The sequence below is a fragment of the Ceratina calcarata genome, unplaced genomic scaffold (assembly GCF_001652005.2).
Source record: "Ceratina calcarata isolate Rehan_Ccalc_2016 unplaced genomic scaffold, ASM165200v1 scaffold46, whole genome shotgun sequence".
Classification (NCBI taxonomy): Eukaryota; Metazoa; Arthropoda; class Insecta; order Hymenoptera; family Apidae; genus Ceratina; species Ceratina calcarata.
The window spans coordinates 443,162-463,256 of NW_017170028.1; the positions used below are offsets into that span (position 1 = coordinate 443,162).

The window sequence follows — 20,095 nt, forward strand, 5'->3', positions numbered from 1 at the left end:
CGAAATCAGCGGATCGAACTGCTCCGGGTGAGGGTACTCCCTTTTATCACGCTCATTATCACCCCATTCAGCTTCTTACCCGAAGTGTCGGCGGCGTTGTGTTCGCGCATCGATGAGCACACGAGGCGACGGCCAAAAACCGAGCGAGCCGGATGCACTTCGGAGTTTAGGGGTCAATTAATAAATAAGCCACAGATGGAGGTGGGAGGCGAGAAGAGGTCCAGTAGGGCCGAATATCAGGACAATTACGAGCAGGTGCAGGCCGAGCAGCCGCTTAAACTCCGCTTAAATAAACGGCGGCGCAGTCCCATCCGCGTGGATGGCGGTCGCGTATGAACCTTCTTGCTTTGCTGGTTCGCGAATTATGTTCGCACGCCCGCTTAGCCCTAGCCGTCTTTCCGTATGCGGACGGAATTTACATTAGAGCGCACCTGCGCCCGAATCGAAATACCGCCGTGGAACTCATGAAATTCGAGCAACAAAAGGCATTCCGAAGTTTCAAATTATTTAGCTTAGTTAGTCGGAATTTGCATCGAAGGGAGGACGATTATTTTATTATTTCCAAATTCGGTTAAGTGCTCTGACCTCCTGGTTTAATCCAATCGGGATTTCGCTTCGGTCGACAAATTTTTTTATGAAACAGAGCCTGAGTGGTAGACTGCGGATTTAAAATACGAACGTAAAATACGTATTGCGAACAATATTGTAATTGAAGTTACATACTCCTATATGGATTTATAAAAAATTGATTGCGCATGAAAACTGCTAATTACTGTTAAAAATAGACAGAAAATCGGGAATATTTCCGAGGGATGGAGCGTATATTTAATTAAAATTGCCTCTTCTGGTGCAATTACAGAAATGCGTTCTGATTTTCCATATGAAATTTAATTATCGAATCTATCTAACTATTATTCTGTAGTCAATATCGTTAATAATATTTATTTGAAATTAAATATCTCAGTGTTGTTCGAAATGATTGGCGCTCGATCGAATAACGCAAATAACAATGGAACATACCGCAAGCTCCCTTCGAAATGGTTACATCCTGGTTCCAGTCGTGAATACAGAAATCGGATCGAGTTTTACTGTTGTAAAGCGTGGTTTCGCGCACCGACCGTAATACCGCTTCGTAAACCTCTTACTGTCGTAAATTGTTTACACGCTGCCGGTCACGTTACAGGAGGTATTCGCTCTGACGAATGTAATATAAAATCCGTGGGATCGCTACTGCAAACGATCGGTGGCGAAGGAGCATCGTAAAATGGACTGGCTCTCCTTTGATTAACGCGCCGAGCAGAAAATTAGATTTACAGTACATTCTGACACGTTTGTCTGTGTAAACAGAAAGAACTTCATTATGCCATTGAAAATGACTTGGACGAGTCAGCACGACGTGATTCGCATTTTGGTTCTCGCGACGGCTGGGAACCTTCAATCCCGACACAATGAACCGCGGTGGAATAATTAATGCGGAATGGTCGCCGCGTCGAAACGAAACGAGACGAACGGTCGGCGCAAAAAGTCGCGACGCCATTTCGCCGGATCTCGTTCATTTGCCGATGTGCGCCGCTCCGTCCATTGGGTTTTCCACTCGAATCGAGAGGTTCTCGAAACCGACGACCGATGACAACCGCAGCCGGGAAACCGCGCGAATTTTCCCTCCGCCGCATTGCGATTCCAACTTCTCGTTCTCCTGGTCATTTTTTATTTCCTCGTTTTTTCAAAACAGACTGGATACTCTTATATAGATCAGCGAATTCCTGAATTGGCGTTCCTTCTCGTTTTCAATTGAAAATCCCATTGGATTAATGGAAGATCGTCGGTTTGTTCAATTTCACTGCTCGCGTGAAGAAAGAATTTTAGAATATCGTAATTGACGAACAGAAATTTTAATCAATGTAACGAGGAGTAATTTTTTGAAACTGGGAATAACGCAAGACATTTTGGCTGTGACGTTTGAACCCGTTCCAATCTCTGGAGATAGCGTAATTGCGTTGGACCTTTTACCCCGACACATTCGTTGATCCTTTTCAGACTGGCAGATCGAGTTTCCACTCGAACCTCGAGCGGTTCACTCGAAAATCGACCTGTTTCGAACACTTTCAATTGAATCCGACCGCGCGCGCGGCCCCTGCGTTTCCGTTGTTCTTTTGCTCCCACCCAGTTGTTAATCACCCTCGAATCGATTTTAAAACCTCGCATTCTCAATCGCGGTCAACGACGATCTATTTTTTGGAAATTCCGAAACAGAGGAATTCCGCAACGAAGTATCGAATTCTTTCTCTTCTCTGTACAATTTCATACAGTTAGCGGAAATCCTAAAACCGCTTATGGACGATCGCGCTAGGAAGAGAATTCAGAACAAAGCAATTTGACGTCGTAACCGCAGCTGGCTTCAATATTTTAGGGCAGCACGCTGTTGCGGGGCTAGTTACGTGCGCGCGTACACGTTTTCCGCTACATCGTTCAGGAACTATCAGTTCGCAATTAATCCGTTCGATCGGGTGAAACGATAGCCGAGCTAGAAACAACGCGAGCAGTTCGAAAGGGGTAGCGGAGAAAAAAGAGCAGCGGGGAAAAACGAGGAAACTAATACGGACAGTATGAAGGGACTTTAATGGATGGCAGTTTCCGCGGCGTAATTGGTCGACCGTGAACGGTCCGTGAAATGTTTTCGCCTCCGACTTCCCGTCCTACTCGCGCGACTATTTCCGTTTTCGAACATTTCCCAGCGTTCGACGAGAACGCGGGCTGGGAACTGGAAGGCTGACACGACCAGGACACGAGAAACAAAAGGAACAAAACGACGAAGGGTCACGCGACCACGCGTTCCTTGATTTTTTTTCCATGAAAAACTATCACCGCTATCGTACGCTTTGCTCCGCTGGAAGAGCGACCGTATTGGTATTGTCGGGAATAGTCGAAAAATGCCAGGGAACTAGTATTTACTCGTGCTCGTAATTTAATACGCGCCGGTGACGACGACGGCGACGACGAGCTAACGGCGTCGATATCCGATCGAAAATAATTTTATTTCGTCGACCTACAGTCGTGTCGCGTCGTTTGCGCTTTCCCGTGATTTCCTCTCGCAAGATGGAACTCACTCAAACGTTGTACTACGTCGTACAAAATATCGAAACCACGTTTTGTAGAATTATTGCCCTATTTTATTCAAATCCTACTTATAATATAATTTATTATAAGTCACTGTATTTAAGGTTGTATGAGTCGTAAAATCTCTGCCAAAAGTTTAAGACGTGTAATAATCAGCTGTGTCCAATATTTGAAGCAATGGACTTTTAGAAAAAATGATAATTACAGTGGAGTAAGATTTATAAAATTGTTCGACTTGTTTTTCTCGGTCATCATTTACAAATTATTCGATAACTTCGTTATTATTCGGTAACACGCTAATTGTTTTCAAACGAAGTACTACACCTAAAATATTTCACGATACTTTGGAAAGCGTTGAATTGTTAGACAGAACATTTTAATTTAATTAGATCGGACTAGCCGTGAGTTTAGCGTCGGAAGGAACTAGGTTAACGGTTATCATGAGCATGAACGATCTCTCGCGGACCTCCTCGAGTTTCCCAGGTCGATCTCCTTTTAATTGGGTTATTAGGCTTCCACTAAACCGGCCACGCGTGGGCCCCGGTATCGACCAGCCGCGTGCGAACTGTCCGTCCGGTTCAAAACACCGAACGCAATTAAATCACCGATCCGAGGAAATCGCAATTGGAGCTTCCCAGGCTTAAATGGTCTGTGATTGCCCGACACTACTGCTCGATTTTGTTTCCTCGTAACGCGCTCCGTTTCTTACAAACGGAACTAAGAACTTTGCCCGATAAGCCGCGTCGTATAAAATATTTCGGAGCTGTCTTTTTTAATAGCAACCTCTCCTTGTAGGTGAGTGGCGTTAAAAGCGGCTGAGAACTTTACTCGTCAGGAGGCATACTGGAGAGAGAAAAGAAGAAGAAGAAGAAGAAGAAGAATCTTATCCGGCGTCGGGTGAAAGTAACTTCGATTTAAGGTATGTTTAAGTTTATCCTAAACTTTTAATCTAACTCGAAACTCAAACTGGAGCTTCATTTAATACTGCACTTCCTGTGGCTTTAACTTCCGCGGACTTTGATAAAAATGTACAAACGTGCTCACCGGTTGTATACCAAATTTTTTAACAGTGTGCACAAAATTGAAAAGCAGTTTCAGTCAGCGTTCTGCGTTCATGCGTTCGCTCTTAGACGGTTGACAATGAAAACAGGAGGGATATAAGATCGATATCCGAGGTGCGAGATTATTAAAAACTCGAATGGAATCGGTGCGAAAATGCGTGATCCGACCGCGAACGGTTTAGAAAACAGATTTTTCCGTGAAAGCGTATCTCTGTGCACAGTGGTCGGTTCTGTACCGCGAAACGAAAACAACTAGAATATTTTTCAACCGACCGCAGTATTTTCCGGGAGAACAACGCACTGCGAACCTTTCCGAATATTTGATTCGCGCGCCGGGCGTATACATACACGAACATCTATACGGGTAGACTGGCGACTATGTAGCCGCATTGATTTTGCATAAAATTACCATAAGACTTGTGTCACTGGCAACGATCTTGTTTGGTCAACTGTTCGTCGCCCATACTGACTTCTACTAACATTCCACTTGAGTACTAATAGAATCACTTGTTTTTATTGCCCTCGTCTGTAATAAGGTTAAACATGGTAGACCATTTCCGTGGTGGATACTCCCTGCCTTGTATAGCAATATGAAATAATTAACGACATGTAGCATGAATATTATTGTCCTCATCAATAATGATTAGAATAAATGAGATTTGAAGAGAATTGCAATTAGATATTCTCAATTTAAGTTGAAACTAGTCTGACAATAAGATCTGCTTTATAAAACATGTAATGAGCATTCGTAAATCTTCAGTTCGGGGGAAAATTGGTTCGAACCTCTGTTGTGATGAAAAATCGTTGGAACGGAGATTGGCGTCGAGATACGAGGTCGATGACGAAAGCCTATTACGATGGTTGCGCCAAAATGAGGCCACAAGGGAAAGTTCGAGCCGAGAATCTCGCGATCGCGTAGGCTAGGCGGCCGGGCAACTTTCCGCGTTTTCGCACCGCTTCGAGCGCGTCGAGAGCTTCCCGAAAGCTTTCAGCCACCCTCCCGACCCCTGCGGATAAGTTTCACGTTAAGCCACGGCCCGTTCCAAATCCCGCCGGTCCCTGGTTTCGTTTTTCCCCCAAGCAAATTCGATTGATAAGGAATTGCGCCGCCCACTCTCTCGACGTTCATGCGAATGGGCGCGTCGATTTTATCCTCTTCCTTTCGGGGAAGAGGATCATTTAATCGTCGCTGGCACTTAATGATAATGCACTTGGAGATGGATCGTTTTCGCTTGAGAAATTAATGATGCTCTAACTTTGATTTGAAAGTTCGATACTTGTTAATTAATTTTAAATGAGACAGCATAAAAGCGGCATCTCTAATTTCTATGTGCAATATATTGGAAATAAAATAACTGGAATAAACAGTTATGCAAGTCTATCAGAAACAGCCAGAACGCGTACGAGCAGCTAGTAGTATAGATCAGTTCTTGGTCAGACCTCGTAGCTCGGCGACTGACGCGCACAAATTGCAATCACCGTTTTATAATTTTCTCATTAGTCTATGAACAACCAAGCATTTGCCGAATGTAATTAACAAAATTGGAAACCGAATTATTTCGGAGAACCGCTCCCTCCGTTAATTGAACAAACTCGTAATTCGAAACAGATTCATTTGGATACGACCTTCCTATTCTCACACAATTTCGTTTTACCCGATGGTTTATTCATTCGTTATCTATTTCCGCCTTGCACGTTCAAAGGAAGAGGCCGACTTTTTCGCCTTTGAGACGTTGCGCGACGACATGGGATTCGGAGGATCTGCCAATTAATTGGCGCATTCACGGGTAAAAGCGGGACACATTCACGTTCGCCGGCTCGACAGAGGAGGTTCAGTGACACAGAAAGTTGGCCAGTTCCGGGGGCAGGTGGCTGCCTCCCTATCTAAGCTGCAAGGCATCCGACATTTCACCCACAGCTCCCTCCCTCCCTTCTACTCGCCGACGTCGCCAGCGAACCGCGAAATGAAAATTTTATCGGCGCATCGAACCGGCAGACGAAATCTCCCGATATTACTTAATAACGAGCCGCGATAGATGGGAACGCCGCGCTGGACGGTTGCAACTGCGCAGAAAAACGAAAGCCTCATCCGTGAATTAAGTCTACGATCGACCCGCTCCCCGGCTCCCTACGTTTATCTCAGCTTCAAAATGTTCAAATCGTTGTATCATTTTCTTCAGTATATTAATTTTAAATTAGTTAAAAAAGAAAGCATACCATTTTGATAATACTCTTTAGTTTAAAAAATTATCTGTTTAACTTTTAAGTAAATATGCAAATGGAAAAACAATTGGGAAATTGAAACTGCGTAACTCGCAGTCGCAGTTCATCTTTAAATAAACTCCGTGAATTAAGTCTACGATCGACCCGCTCCCCGGCTCCCTACGTTTATCTCAGCTTCAAAATGTTCAAATCGTTGTATCATTTTCTTGAGTATATTAATTTTAAATTAGTTAAAAAAGAAAGCATACCATTTTGATAATACTCTTTAGTTTAAAAAATTATCTGTTTAACTTTTAAGTAAATATGCAAATGGAAAAACAATTGGGAAGTTGAAACTGCGTAACTCGCAGTCGCAGTTCATCTTTAAATAAACTCGTCGCGTTTACAGAAATTATGCGGATCACTTGTGAATTAATCTTTTCACGGTTGAACTTCATACAATGAAACTGGCCGGTCGAATTGTCGGAACAGCGAGAGGCAAATAGCAAAAACGTGCTTGTTAACATAATTTTCAATCGAACGCATAAAATGAAGCCTCACCCTTCCGTTTCTGGTTCGGCGACGGCCTCTCTCGTTTCGTTGGAGAATTTTGCATCAGAATTAAACACGCATTATATCAGACCAGCGCTGACTGATAATTTAATTCCGCGATCTCAGTCGCGTTCTCCCCATTGAATTTTCATACAATTGCGTGATGATCGGGGATACCGTTCCATTCCTTTCCATTTAATTCCGTTAGATCGCATCCTAGCGAAGAGAAACCGAAGCGTCGATACTCGATTATCATTAGCCAGGAACTTGGCATGGCCCGTGCATTATATTTCGTTGCATCTCGTAATTTCGCCTGGGCAGAGATTCGTTACAGGATCGTATCATAAATCCATTTCCCGACCGGTTACGAGGTGGGATTGCAATCTCTGCGGGCGGGAGAGAGAAAAAACGAAAATCCAGACAGAGACGTTCTGTTGCCTTCGATTATAGAAGAACGTCCGTGTTTTTCGTCTGGTCCATAAATCGCGCGGGAAATTGGTAATTGGCTCCGAATCGAAACCCGCGAACCACCGGTACTGCCGCTGCGACCACGCCACTGCCACGCCGCGACCAAACGAATTTCAAATTTATCGTCGCGGTCCGTTTCTCCTATCTGCCCCGCTCTCTTCGTCCGGTTTCGATCTTGTTTCCCTTTTTACATTTTTTGGTATTCATAGAAAAGGTGGATCAAGGTTCTCCTATATAACTCGCGTCGCCGAAAGCTAAAAGATAGACTGGAGATATGAATAATGTATTAGCCCGTGAGGTGTACGAAAGAAAATTGACTTTTTCTGCGCACGGAAATGGATAAAAAATGTAAGCTAATTCTTGCCGCGCGCATGGCTGCCGTTTTCACGAGAAAATATTTAAAAGACCCTAAGTATCAAAGCTGCGCTCTGATTCAAATAGCTATATTCATTAAATCCACAAAAATAAACGAATCTATCTATGAATAAGTTATGTTTTGAGCTCGTTAAAGGAACGGCCGCCCGTCTTTATAGTTATCGTACTCTTTCATAAAACGAGAAGAATTATATCTGAACTGAGTAAGAGAAAAAAGATGATTTATGTAAACACTAGTTTGCTCTTCATAGAAACGTGGGAAACGTATAAATGCATCGATGAGTACAGGAAATGAATGTTCCCTGGAAATAAAAAATGGTGTCCCGGCTCTCGTCGTCTCGTGTAAAAATCGTATTTTATGAAACCTTCGTGCACAATCTGTCGAAGAGATTTTTATCCAACGCACGCGCTCGCATTGATTTTCAATCGCCAACTTGACTGTCGCGAGTCCCGTTAATGGTCTCTATCAATGCTTTTAAAAAATATTTTTAACGCGTAGGACGTAAAACTTGAAGTTTAAACAGTAATAATAACGTCGAGTTTCTATGAGAGAATCGTTCATCAAGACGTCGAACGGGGACAAGTACGTCGCGCCGTCGCCAAAAGAAAAGTGCAAGGGAGAATCTTTTTACAGAACTTTCGTATAAGAGAGCGGGAGGGGGAACGACGCATTCGACGTGCTCCCGAGGAATTGCTCTTTTCGAGTTTATATCGGCGAATCCATCGGCTTCGTCTGGAAGGCAGACAATGGGAACCCGGGAATATTCGTCGCGTCGGAAACAATGGCACGCGCATTTCGCCGCGAATTTCCACGAAAAGACAAAGGTCGGGCGGGTTTTACTTTTTCTCCTCGCGAACACATTTCTATACGTTGGAAGCGAACATTTTTGTTCATGTGTCGTAACGACATCCTAAAATCCACAGGTGTGCTCTTGAGTTCATGGACAAATTTTTGTTAAACATTTGCACAAATTATGTTTCACGAAGAGTAAGATATTCCGATCTGCATTCGAGCGAGCTTCATAACTGCTTTCCTTTATATTCTTTAATCTGACGATAAGATTTTTATGGCAATAATAACGGAAATGTATCCAAGAAGCGTACGGGATAAAACATGAATGGCGTGTTTACGGTGGCAACCTTGCGGCAAGGTTCATAAAACTTGCACCGAAGCAAAATTACGGATTCGTTCCTGCGTAAATCAAGCCATGATGAAAAACGAGTCGCGCGGAGAAAACTGCGATGAATAAAAACGAGCAATTTCAGGCGAGCCAACATTTGATTCAAAATTCCAATCGTTCGTCTATAATATTTCCTCTCTCAAATCGCGGGGAAAAAAAGAATAATCGTTTCACTTAATTAAGCGAACGAGAATCTCGTGCTGTACACAGCGATGAAACGGGACCGTTGCAATTAATTGAGAGGCCGTGTGTGGGCGTTGGAAAATTTATTAGACCGGCCCCGTGGGGTGTAGGAAAAATGTTTCCTCTCTCCTCGAAGGAAATTTTTTCCCCGATTAGCCGACCACGATTTTATTCCCGGCACTGGCTTCGTGCCAGGATTTCGAGAAGCCTCACGGACTACTGCTATAAAAATACTCCCGGGTCGAACCCGCTAGCCGGATTCCGCACGTTTCCAGACCGAACTTCATCGGGACGTTCCACTGACCCACATCCAGCCAATGGATTCCTTTCCTTATCGGAGATAACTTTCGTTCCGTGAAAAAGCAAAAAAGTTCTTCCGTCGGACGTGATTGATCGCCCGGTGACCTAACCACAATACTATGGAATAAAATCGATTTATCGAGCGATACCAAAATCCCTCGTGAATTATTGAAAAATCGTAAACTATATTATTTGCGTCGGTCCTCAGTTTTAATAGAAAATCAATCTAGTGAATCGGAACTTGGTTTTTGGTACCGAATCTTTGTCGGATTTGCAAACACATTTCGAACCTGATTTCGTCGTAACTTATCCGCGTTCTTTTTGACTCGAATGTCCAGGTTTCTTCCAGAAAATAACGCGTCTCCTTAATGTCCGTCCTATGGTTTCGTTTTACGTCCTATTTCCGGGCGCGGTTGTAAAGCGACGGGTAAAATACGAGCCGGCTCCCGCGAAACTGAAAACCGATTCCACACGTGGTCTACCTATACTCAGGAGGATGGTCCGATGTCGGATGGCCGCGCGTGTAAAGTGGCAAAAATGTGACTCCCCCGAGTCCACTGTGCGATCTCTCTTTAAGACTGCCTTCCCGGCCTCGTCCCGTTTGCTCTTCCTTCTTCCTCTTCTTCTTCTTCTTCTTCTTCTTCTTTTCCTCCCCCATGGCTTAGCGAAGAAGTAGCGGTCGAATAAATTCGCAGGATTATCCAGGACAAGCGTGTGTCCTTTTACTTCTTTCCCGGTTTCCTTCTACCTTCTCTCTCTCGCGCGGTAATAAAGGGAACGCTCGTAGTAGTAACGGTCGACGCCGGACAGATGCTAGTAGTAAAGGCGTACGAAACGGCAAACCAGCGTTCCACTGCCTGCTGGTAACCGCAACGATCTCAAATCCTGTTACCGTTCGCAGCGATTTCGTTTATACATATTAACCTCTTTTTCGTTTCGTCGTCACTGTTTCGAAACATCCGACAAAGCTTACATTTTGATCGCTCACGTGAATTTACGTCGGTACGTTCAGTTCGCTTCAATTCTCATGCTCATGATTCCGCGTTTGTCCTTTTTAATTGCTGGGACTTTAATCATCCCTTTTATGTACATGGCTCGAGGACGCAAAGATGAAAATGGACTGCGCTGAAATGCTTTCATTTGCGTTCCTAATTACAATTTACTTTTAATCATGAGTATACGTCCTAAGGCTGATCACGAACATGTTCGCGAGTCGTGACAAACTGCTAGAAAGTCAGTACGATCGCACAGCGCGTGTCTCTTCACGTATCCGGCGCATTTCAAACTTTTTAATCTCGCTTTTGATCTCTTTTACACCTTTCTACCAACCGGATTCGTACTCGCCAGTTTTGCATCACGTCCTTTTCCTGGGAACTTTTTCCCGCATCCTCTGACCCGACCGTGTCCGACGACTCTTCTCGACGATCGCTAAAATTAATTATTCTGCTCGAAGAAACATCGTTCGCGTTTTGACGTTCATCGGACGGTCCGCGACGGAAGTCCTGACGCGCAAGACGGAAACTGCGAAATCAGCGCGAGGCGCCGCGCCCCTCCGCTACCGTGTCACTGATTTATCTGTTTACCGAGCTCTGCTTCTTCTCGCGAAGGAAAATTCTCGCGGATAAGATACGACCGCCCGAAAATTTCTCCGGGGAACCAGAACGGCGCAACTTTTTTAAAGCTTCGCCAAGTTTCGCTTCGCGCTCGCGTCCCGCGATTCTTTCCCCCGTCTCCGTTCGACGTTCTCCCGTGCGACCACTCTAGAGAGATCATCGATTCCTTCGAGGAACGACTGAAGGTGCATTTCGATTCAGTATTTTCTTTTGCCAGTTATAAAACTATTCCTACCATGGAATTTATCACATTCATTGCGTTCACGTTCGAATCACTTCATACATTCGCGTTTTATGTCCAGTGCAAGGATGTTTTTACAAAAAAAAAAGGATTCAAATAGAATTTATTCGATGACTGTCTTGCATGTATTCTTGTCCGTTTAAACGCACCTTAACGGCGTCTCGAGATTTATCTCGTTCCCTTTGCTCACGATTGTGACCCAGTTTCGGCCTTCTTCTTCCGTTTCTCTTCTTCTTCTTCTCAGCTCGAGCTTGTTGAATATCTGTAATGGATCGTATCCGGAACTTCCATTAAACGCTCTCGCGTTCTGTTCTACGAAACAAAACTCTCTGTCTCCCTCCATCCTACAGACGGGGGGGCAGTAGTCTCACAGACTACGGTTTTTACTCTAGAATACGCTTCCGAACTCGAGATCCACCGCCGCTCGCCCCGGCGATAAGGCTTTGAATCGCTTTAAACGCGGAAGGTGGAAAGTTTTCCACGACTCTTTCCATCTTGGGTTAAGCGCAGTCGTATTCAAGCGCAACCAAATTGTTCTTTCGAAATTATCCACTTTTTACTTAGTTTTTATCAGTTCTCCTCCCTAATCCTTCTTTTTCATACTTTGACACGATTTCCATCGCAATATTTGTTCTTCACCCGTTGAGAACCTGTTGCTACGACTTCCTCGACAGAGGAACGATGTTTGTACTTTGTCCGGACACTGAATGAGGTGCTAACGCGATTCAATTAATAAATCGACGAACGAGTGAAAGAAAGTTTACGAGAAGTAGCTGCGCTGGCTGCGATCTCAATTACTCGCTGAAACGAGCCGGAAATTGAGTAAAACGAGGGATAAAAGTAATGAGAGCTCCAACTCGATTAAAGTCAATTTTTTTAATTAACTCATCAAACCGGAGAACGTCATCCGTACACAACGACGCTCCTTTTAATCAGAGTTTCGTAAACAGATACTTTCTTTGACTCTGCCCTCGGTGAATGTTAGAACTAAAATTCCAAGACCCTCCTCAGCTCGGCGGAGGTCTAGCAATTTCAAGATGGCCCGGAATTTCGGGTCGTGCCGGGATCTCCCGGAACTCGGTTTCGAGAAAGTGTTTCCTGCGAAACTCGAGCGTTTTCCTTATCAGGAATCCAGCGACAAGCGCATTAGAGGCGCTATTAAGCTTTTATTCCGATATGAAGGTTAGTTAATCGTGTTAAACTCGACGACGCGAAGATCCCCACCGGATTTTCCGATCTCAAATTTTTACGCGATCAAACGTCGAATGAAAACGTCGGTTTGATGCACGGAACAGTTTTACCGTGGTCAGAATATTTCGGTCGACGATGTTTTCTATTAAAATTAAGGTACATCCAGGAATATTAAAAAGCGTTGAATAATTCGCAAAATTCCCCGCCACGATGGTGGAAGGTTTCCATTAGCAGTGCGGAGCATGCCGCAAAACTACACGATTTTCCGCCCTCCTGACGACCCCTTCGTTTGGCGCGTCTCCAGAATTTTCTAGGGAACGTCCAAGGGACGGTCTGCTTATCCCGTCGGTTACCTGAAACCCACAATTAATTACTCTTGGGCGAGAACCACGCGATCATCTTCATTGTTCTTTATCCACTACAAAATTCTATTATTTGGGAATTATTTATTCAAACTGAGAAGGATTAGCAATCCACTTAAACACTCAAGCCGGTTAAACATGACTTCATTGTTCGTTGGAAAATATTCAGGTTCATTCTTAATTATATAATAAGCGTTGTGAACTCTCGACTATCTAGTAAAATCAGTTGAATTTATTGTTATCCTCATTGCAATTCATTATATTCTATTCTCATGAAATTCTATTATAATGAACGAATTGCACGAACTGAATAATTGATTATATGAAAATGTATCTGCCGAAAACTTTCAGTTTCACGAATATAATGTATGTATAATTCAGGGGCAGAAAAATCACAGATTTACGAAAGTAATGGTGAAACGATGCGAGGTGTCTGATTTATGATGCCGTGAGATCTAGGCAAACTTTGAGGACCTTCCTTCCTATTCGTTGGCGGCCCCGGCGCAGAATTCAATCATCAATTCCGACACGTCGGAGAATTCGTCCGAGCAGTGACGGCGATCAAAACTTTCTCGCGATCGTTGCCGAAAGAGGAAATCTGAAATCGGGATCAGCGAATGAAGAAGAGCCGCGCAGAAACGGAAAGGAATTTCAATCTAGCCGCAGTAGCCGAGCAGACAACGCGACGGAGACGTTTCCATTTGGAAACAATGACCGCGATTCCGGCCAACTTTTTGACGACTTCGACAGTTATTACGACTCCTTCCTCCCTTATGAAACCTCGTCACGATCGCGATAATTTTCAACGAACGCGTCTAAACATTTTCGCAAAACAATTCTCGTATAATGATTGATTATTAAACGAACGCGATTAATTATTAATTACAAATACCATGATCATGATAAATATTATTTTTTTTAATCGTAATAAATTCAATTAATCTAAAGAAATCAACGTGCTAGATAATATTCAAATTCATGATTCCAATACAAATATTAAATAAATCGCATTATACTCATATTTATAGATTGATATAATTTATTTTTTCTTGTAACTGTTTAATGCACGTAATTGATAAATTGTTACGTGCTCGAGAGCGAAGTGTATTGTACCCTAAATTTTTGGAAATTAACGCAAGTAATGCCAGTGAGTTTAAATGGATAATTATGTAGGTTAGTAAACACGTTGAAAGGAATGAACAATACCGATCTAATGAATATCAGTATATCAAAGGAGTATTTATCAGGTAACTATTTGCATTATTATGCATGCCTGAACAAGCGTTAATTTTGGCAAAAAGAAGACAAAGGGCATTGTGTCGCATAATTGACACTGGGTGCAATTGTATGTGTAGAAACAAAATTTTCAATCCCAGTTGTACCGGCTCGCAAATTTCTCTCTGGATTGTCAACAAAATTGAGGAAACAAAAACAGATGAAAAGAGCAGAAGGTATAAAAAGACGCAGCAATCCGTGACACTGCATATTCGTCATTAAAACATAAATTGTCGGATATTTTGCAGCCACGCGTCGAGCGTAGCTACGCGATTACGGTAATTCGGACACCTGCTACGGATATCGGGATTTCAAAGAAAGTGGATCACTGCGATCGATTCGTCGATCACCAGCACCTCTTCGCACCAATTTACTGTTTAATTGAAAAGCGTTGCTCGCTATCGAGCACACCTTTGATTAAAAACCGTTCGCGATACTCCAGATATTTTTACCACCGTGTCCCAGCGTCGAGAGTATCTCCGCTTTGCCACGATGGTTATTTCATACGAACGAACGAACTTCTGTAGTCGCTATCGTCGTTACTATTACTGTCATTCCAGTAACAGTGTTTTCCCTACGGTTCGGCCCAGTTTCGACGAAATTTAACATTTCAAAACGTTCAGGACGGAAATATCCGACCGAGAGGAAACAAGCTGGGTCAACGTCGAGCCCGGTGACGGCTTGCAAACGATTTAAGCGTAAACAGGTTCGAATTCAAATGAATTAACCTAAGGAAATTGGGAATCGATGCTTTTATATGCAACGCCGTTTCGCTTCCATCCATATTCTCTTGTGCAACGGTCCATTAGTAACGAAAACGTTCATTTGTCAGTCTGGGAAATCAACGTCTTATATATATTTCCGAGATTTCAGAACACTAGTTTTACATTTAGCTCGTTATCGATATTATTGACAATGTCAATATTGATCAATGCTCGTTACTCGGTGAAACGGCAGTTGGACAGGACAACAGAACAAAACCGTGATAATTGAAATGTCCCAAAGATAATTAGAGAAAAGTTTTGTACGAGCAAACGCAGACAACGACGAGCATATTTCTTTCAGCGAGTAGCTAATCTGATTTCCGACGAAAATGTGAGCACACTCTGCTCCGAAACTTTCCCCTCTCCATTATACCGTACCCGTTAACTCTCTGCTCGTTGAAATCGTGCAACGCCGAAAACACCTCGAGTTTCTCAAACGGGTTGCCCGTTGCGTTCGCGTAATGACACTTTAATTTTAATGGACGGTCGCCGCGCAACTCGGATCCTCCATCTTCGTACTTATCATTATCTTGCTAAAATCATTCCAGGCCGTCCTCTCTCCGTTCCAACGAGTCGCTCAAAAATTTATTCCAGTTTCTTCGTTTACCTGCTACGAACCTTATTCCACCCGTGCGTCAGGGAAGTTTAAATTGCTTCCGCGAAACATCGTCGTCGAGGCATTAAGAGACGTCGCGTGACGTCAATCGCGATAGAAACAGCAGGCGATACATCGGAATGGTTCATAATCTATTTCAGGTCCTGTTGCGATTGATTCTCTACAGGTTGCCGCCGCATGAATTATAAGCACCTTTGTTCTTGCCGTCACAGTACACGGCGGAGGTCACACACGACGATCCCCAGATTGGAAGTCGATATCCCGACGATATTATCGATTATCTCCCCTTGTCTTCGTCAAGATTAATGGAAATTAGTGCTCGTCTCGCGTCGAGCCCGCTCTCGGTTGTCAGTTCGTCTAACGGCGTACGCTCCGACGAACAAACCTCGGCTTTGTACGTTACGTTACAGTTACGTTTGTTCTTAATGGTTTTAGACACTGACATGACTCGTTTCTGAGCAATTTTATCCACGAACATCTAAACGTTAATATCGAAGCGTGACGGTATTTGCGACCTCGTCGTATGCGCTATCGGGAAGGAATTCTTTTCGATCGGAGCGCCCTTCGTTCCGTTCGGTACCGGGTTTCATGAATATTAACAAGGCCATGAATATTTATGACGGTTTTGCGCATTATGTTGACGAAATCGCCCTCGCGCAACTAAATACTGTGAATAATTAACCTTCGAACGATGGCTTTTAATGCATGCTTTATGCGAACGTATTCACCGTATCCCTTTCCCCCTACCACGATTATGTATGCACAATGCAAACAATACCGAACCGATATACATCGAATATTTAAAGTATATCTATACAAATAATTTTATTAAACAGAACAACAGCGGCTCAGGCTCACTCGATTTTCTAATTTAAGAATGTATTGTCTATACAGTCAATCCCAAAAGTTTATGTACCTTAGAAAAACGCATTTCCTATAATTAAAAAGAAATCAGACGTCGGAAGAATAATGCTAAGCAGCTGTGAGGCTCGACAAATAAACAAATTGTCTTTTTATACAAATATCACAGAGAAGCAGATACCGAAACAGAGACAGATGTCTAGAGTTATGTGGCCGCTTCTGGATCGAGTTGTGTCTCATAAATTTCCCATCGGTGCCCCCTCTCGCAGCTGCAATTTTGCATCGAATTCATCTCCTTTGCGTGTACCTCACACGCGAATTCAATGAATCTTGCCGCGACCGAAGTCCTGTAATCGACGTTCAGATATTTTTCTACCTCCGGAGTGATAAACAGCCGACGAAGCGGTGGATTTATCGTCGAGCATTGCGGATCGCCCTATTTACAAGGAAACATCGAAAACTTGATTCGAAACGATTTTTTATGACTTTTTAATTTTCACGAGAGCGCATGCGGAACGACAAACATTTCATTAGTTTGTATTAAGGGATGCGTTTTTAATTATACACATTAATTGAGAGCAAATAACAATATTCCTGCCTCGATTATAAATGTTTACCGACGAGAAACATTTATATCATGAGTAAATGATGTTTAATGCATTTCCGCCTTACGCATCAGGTAAATAACGAAAATAACGTTTGGAATTTCACCAAACAGGCGAAACAATTAGAGTCGATTACACATACCGTATTTTCATGTAAAAATTAGATTTGAGTTACGCGAAATTAAAGCTCGTCAGAATACTGTTTCGTCGGATCCCGAAAAACGGCGTGCTTCGCGTTCCTAGTACCGCGAAATTTCAACAGAGGCTTCGGCAGAGAATGAAATATCAAAACCATCCGAAGAGATATTTCCCAACGTTTCTCGCGCTGTATTGCGCTCTACTGGCAGGAATTCAATTCGTTGGAAATTCTTGGGATACGAAAAATCTACATTTTACCACCGTGGAGATACTACTATTAGAGAGTGGCCCGTGTAATCGTTGGGACAGCGAATGGGGGGCCCAATGGGGCTCAAAACACAGTCGATAATCGCTAAGAACTAGAGATACGACTTTCGTTTGAAGCATTTTTCACTAGGAAAAAGCTTTTGCAATAAACAATTGTATTTATTAATTAATTATTGACGCTAGCGAAAAATTTGTTGTACAGAAATTGTAGGCACCATCAAAGGTACAATCGAAAAAAATTAGGAATATGTAACCTTAAACGACGCCTGGGATTGTTCATTTGAAATAAACTCCAGAATCGAATAAATTCCTCTCTGAAGCGTACGGAACTGTAAAGACATTCGCGAATCTTATCGGGCCGCGGAATCAGTGACGCAACAATACCGTAGGAAATCTTGTTTCCGCGGGATCCGCAGGATTTAAATAAATTCTGTCCGCGCGCGAGCGTTACATTGCGGTCCGCGGTAAAATGCAAACCGCGGCTCAAAGCAAATTCTTTTTTCCAACAAAAAGAAATAACTAGGAAAGAGGAAGGAATCGGGTCTCTGTCCGGCGACGTGCCTTTCGTGAGCAACAATTTCGTTTTCGCAAAAGTTTTCTCACTTTTCTGTTGAAAAAAAAAAAAAGGTAGTCGGACAAAGTGAATTGCACGTTAGCAAACGAGCCTCTCCCTCTTGTAAATAGCGCAAGGCGCATCGCGGGCCGCAGCTCGTTCGTGCGCACTGCGTACACGTTGGCTAATCTGCAACGCACTGACAACGCGGGCTGAGTACGAAATACCCTGCCACAATTTATGCTGATTTACATGCATCTGGCGGCCCACGAGGTACGTACTTCACTCGCACAGCCCCTGCCAGATTCCCTGTTTCCGTTTCCCAACCCTTCCTGCATTTCACTGCGTCCATCTCTAAAGTTAGAATTATGCAATTGAATCAAACAAATTTTCACTCGTAAGATGATTCCTTTTATTTTGCACCTTTCCCTCCATTTAAGATCTCACGAAGGAACACTCGCAGATATGTCGTACTCAAGTGGTAATTATCAGTATAAAATGGCAGTAATTATGATACGAAAGAAGTCCGTGTAGAATGCACCCTCTCAACCGTGTAAAGTTTGTGTAATCAGACATGCATCGTAAAAGAAGTGATTATTGAGAATGTGTACTTGGCACCGTGAATACTGTGCGATGAATTTCTTTTATCAATGCGTCGCCTACATATACACGTTTAATCAACGTCTTCTTCGTGACCCAGTTACGATCTCGCTTTTTAGCAAAACTTCAACAGTTACCCTGCGATTCCGGTGTCGTGACTGTTCGGTGCAACAAAGGGCAAGCTTCCTTTGTGAATGCTAATCGTCGCCGGATTAAAGCGACTACGTCCCGTGGATTCCCGATGTCTTTTTATCCCGTGGCCCCGAACGTGCTCGCTTTTACCGAGATGAAAAACGTGGTTTGACAAGGAAGAAGCCGCTTTCATCGTTTCTTTCTGGCTAAAGAAGGAAACGCGTTTCTTCATCAAAAAAGGCAAACGATGGATCCGTTTCGACTAAGCTGAACAAAGTCGACGAAGTTCTAACGTAATTATCGCAATTGCATTCCCTCCCAATGGATTACTTAACAAATTAATCCTTTAGCATGATTATGCACTTATAAGTTGGTCATGAAAGAATGACGTTCTAATCTACTATAACGAGTCCACTGGTTATTAATTAGCATTTTCTATTTAAGTTATTAACGAAAAACGAAACATGCATCGTAAAAGTAATTGAAAAATATTTAAATCGATTACGTTCAATCGTTATAACAAATACGATACTGCACCCGAACATTGTGCACGTTTCTTTCGTCGTTTCCTTTTCCTGTAGTATTCCAACTGGGACGTTAACGCATGCACGATAGAGAGAAAAAATTATAGTGTGCGGACGTCGGGTACGGTTTACGAGAAGTGGGTGGAACGAGATTAAGGGAGGGTGCACTTCCGGCGTCGCGTGGTATGAATTATTCCCGGTGGCGCGACGCGGTACTGCCTGCGCATAGATTCCAGCGAGCGGGTAAGCGATAAAAGGGCAAAGTGACGTTTTATCGGGCGAACGCTACTAATCCGGTTTACAAGGCGTTAACGACGAGCCGCGTCTCCCCCAATTATCCTCTTTCAAGCGCGAACACTGAGCGCGCGCTGCGTGCCTCGAACAATTAAGACGTCGTGTGTCCTCTCCCGTTTTCGGTTACGGCCACCACCCTGTGTGAGAACTCGCTGGAATAATTTTGCAAGTTCCGACGCGTTATACACTTGGCAGGCGGAATCCTCCCGCCCCCCGAGCCCCTATTCCCCCCCTGGAGTAATAAATCAGCTTTCCTCGCCGCGCTGAGAAACTTCTTTATCCAACACGCGGCATTTCCCTTCCCTCTGTTCGCCCCCCCCCCCACGTCTCTCGTCGACGGAAACGTCCGCGGCTGGTCTTTGTCAACCAGCACCGATCCATCGAACCCGTTGACTATGTATTTACGTTCGAAAAGTTTCTTCAAAAACTGCCGCGCTTCGCAAACTTGCCGGGCACCTTCGAACTTAGTGCTCGCTTCTATAATATGAACCCTCGACTTATCCGTGTGCCACTCTTCCATCCTTCAAACTACAAAGCGAGAACCGTTTTTGGTGCGTTTAGAGTAGTTCCCGAATGAAATTCCCATATAATTTGGAAGAGAGCTTTTACAGAATGAGATC

At 43.5% G+C, this 20,095-nt stretch overlaps 1 long non-coding RNA gene across 2 annotated transcripts in view; it reads left to right on the top strand.

Moving 5' to 3' along the window:
- LOC108627335 (uncharacterized) overlaps positions 1–13,750 on the top strand; it is a 153,692-nt gene extending 139,942 nt beyond the window's left edge. For both annotated transcript variants that reach the window (XR_001916717.2, XR_003389489.1), the window contains exons 4-5: positions 3,913–4,036; positions 13,228–13,750. This is a non-coding gene — a long non-coding RNA (uncharacterized LOC108627335). The remainder of the gene's footprint in view (positions 1–3,912; positions 4,037–13,227) is intronic.
- Positions 13,751–20,095: the final 6,345 nt, after the last annotated feature.